General features: G+C 42.9%; 5 non-coding genes across 5 annotated transcripts in view; 3 read left to right on the top strand and 2 right to left on the bottom strand.

Moving 5' to 3' along the window:
- Positions 1–78, top strand: part of LOC141755587 (5S ribosomal RNA) — a 119-nt gene extending 41 nt beyond the window's left edge. The window contains exon 1 of the ribosomal RNA XR_012591282.1: positions 1–78. This exon is cut by the window's left edge and continues 41 nt beyond it. This is a non-coding gene — a ribosomal RNA (5S ribosomal RNA).
- A 316-nt stretch (positions 79–394) lies between these two features.
- Positions 395–513, bottom strand: LOC141755110 (5S ribosomal RNA). Its single transcript, XR_012590818.1, has one exon. It is a non-coding gene; the product is annotated as a 5S ribosomal RNA (ribosomal RNA).
- Positions 514–1,109: 596 nt separating this feature from the next.
- LOC141755109 (5S ribosomal RNA) lies at positions 1,110–1,228 on the top strand. Its single transcript, XR_012590817.1, has one exon. It is a non-coding gene; the product is annotated as a 5S ribosomal RNA (ribosomal RNA).
- Positions 1,229–1,526: 298 nt separating this feature from the next.
- On the bottom strand, positions 1,527–1,645 carry LOC141755108 (5S ribosomal RNA). Its single transcript, XR_012590816.1, has one exon. It is a non-coding gene; the product is annotated as a 5S ribosomal RNA (ribosomal RNA).
- A 596-nt stretch (positions 1,646–2,241) lies between these two features.
- On the top strand, positions 2,242–2,360 carry LOC141755107 (5S ribosomal RNA). The gene has a single exon (XR_012590815.1). It is a non-coding gene; the product is annotated as a 5S ribosomal RNA (ribosomal RNA).
- The last annotated feature ends 140 nt before the right edge of the window (positions 2,361–2,500 follow it).

The following is a 2,500-nucleotide window of genomic DNA, read 5'->3' as shown; positions in this document are numbered from 1 at the left end:
ATCTCGGAAGCTAAGCAGGGTCGGGCCTGGTCAGTACTTGGATGGGAGACTGCCTGGGAATACCAGCTGCTGTAAGCTTTTTCACTTCTCTTTTACAAACTGCACAGGGCGCTGCTGCTTCTTCGATGGACACTGCTTCTTCGATGGACACTGGCAGGCACTGATGAAAATCAATAGAATGGTGTACACACAATGTCAATGCTTTACAAAGATTTTTTAAAGAGCAGATCACGAGTTACAAGTGTATATCATTATATCATAAACTAATTAGAAGCTGATCAATTTCACTCAGAAAAATTTTGTAGGAGCGAGGAATGATGAAATTCAACATCCAGAGACAAGCTGCTCTGGTTTTCAAAGTCTCCACCGTGCTGTTTGGAAAGAGAAGTGAAAAAGCTTACAGCACCTGGTATTCCCAGGCGGTCTCCCATCCAAGTACTGACCAGGCCCGACCCTGCTTAGCTTCCGAGATCAGACGAGATCGGGCGTGTTCAGGGTGGTATGGCCGTAAGCAACAGCACTGGTGACAAAACGGCCCTTTATAGATGTCTATCACTGCCGCCGTGAACGCCTGTGTGCATTTCTGCTCATAGGGACATTAGCATATTTACAGAACTTCTGGGCAAGGAGCTCTGATTACAGTGACACAGTTTCCCCACATGAATGATAAACACTATCTACGACAGAGGTGAGATTGTAACTACGCTGCTTGAATGCAGGTTTGAGGTGCTTTTTTCTATTTTATGCTACTTTATACTTTATTTTACAGGGATAGATTGGAGTTTTTACTCCACTACGTTTGTGATTGTTATTGCGACTTTGTACATTTAGATTTGACATTTAAAACGTGATTGTTTCAGAAAATATGGCACAGCATGATACTTGAAAATGCTGCTTACACAGCAATACTGCAGTGATAATAATCCAATAATAGTTTTAGCCTGTAACAATGTAACACTGACAGAGTTTCTTACAAAGGCCATTTTTGTCATTATAGTGAGAATATCTGTTTGTGTTCCTGACAATCTGCAGCTGCTACCTGTATGGGCAGAATACCAAAACGTTGTGTTACAGCATCTTTAAATGGCCTTTTTGTTGCTGCAAATGTTGCTTACGGCCATACCACCCTGAACACGCCCGATCTCGTCTGATCTCGGAAGCTAAGCAGGGTCGGGCCTGGTCAGTACTTGGATGGGAGACCGCCTGGGAATACCAGGTGCTGTAAGCTTTTTCACTTCTCTTTTACAAACAGCAGAGGGCGCTGCTGCTTCTTCGATGGACACTGGCAGGCACTGATGAAAATCAATAGAATGGTGTACACACAATGTCAATGCTTTACAAAGATTTTTTAAAGAGCAGATCACGAGTTACAAGTGTATATCATTATATCATAAACTAATTAGAAGCTGATCAATTTCACTCAGAAAAATTTTGTAGGAGCGAGGAATGATGAAATTCAACATCCAGAGACAAGCTGCTCTGGTTTTCAAAGTCTCCACCGTGCTGTTTGGAAAGAGAAGTGAAAAAGCTTACAGCACCTGGTATTCCCAGGCGGTCTCCCATCCAAGTACTGACCAGGCCCGACCCTGCTTAGCTTCCGAGATCAGACGAGATCGGGCGTGTTCAGGGTGGTATGGCCGTAAGCAACAGCACTGGTGACAAAACGGCCCTTTATAGATGTCTATCACTGCCGCCGTGAACGCCTGTGTGCATTTCTGCTCATAGGGACATTAGCATATTTACAGAACTTCTGGGCAAGGAGCTCTGATTACAGTGACACAGTTTCCCCACATGAATGATAAACACTATCTACGACAGAGGTGAGATTGTAACTACGCTGCTTGAATGCAGGTTTGAGGTGCTTTTTTCTATTTTATGCTACTTTATACTTTATTTTACAGGGATAGATTGGAGTTTTTACTCCACTACGTTTGTGATTGTTATTGCGACTTTGTACATTTAGATTTGACATTTAAAACGTGATTGTTTCAGAAAATATGGCGCAGCATGATACTTGAAAATGCTGCTTACACAGCAATACTGCAGTGATAATAATCCAATAATAGTTTTAGCCTGTAACAATGTAACACTGACAGAGTTTCTTACAAAGGCCATTTTTGTCATTATAGTGAGAATATCTGTTTGTGTTCCTGACAATCTGCAGCTGCTACCTGTATGGGCAGAATACCAAAACGTTGTGTTACAGCATCTTTAAATGGCCTTTTTGTTGCTGCAAATGTTGCTTACGGCCATACCACCCTGAACACGCCCGATCTCGTCTGATCTCGGAAGCTAAGCAGGGTCGGGCCTGGTCAGTACTTGGATGGGAGACCGCCTGGGAATACCAGGTGCTGTAAGCTTTTTCACTTCTCTTTTACAAACAGCAGAGGGTGCTGCTGCTTCTTCGTTGGACACTGGCAGGCACTGATGAAAATCAATAGAATGGTGTACACACAATGTCAATGCTTTACAAAGATTTTTTAAAGAGCAGATCACGAGT

Source organism: Sebastes fasciatus, chromosome 17, assembly GCF_043250625.1.
Source record: "Sebastes fasciatus isolate fSebFas1 chromosome 17, fSebFas1.pri, whole genome shotgun sequence".
NCBI classification, from domain to species: domain Eukaryota; kingdom Metazoa; phylum Chordata; class Actinopteri; order Perciformes; family Sebastidae; genus Sebastes; species Sebastes fasciatus.
The sequence above is the reverse complement of the archived record's forward strand: the minus strand, read 5'-3'. Positions and strand labels throughout refer to the sequence as shown.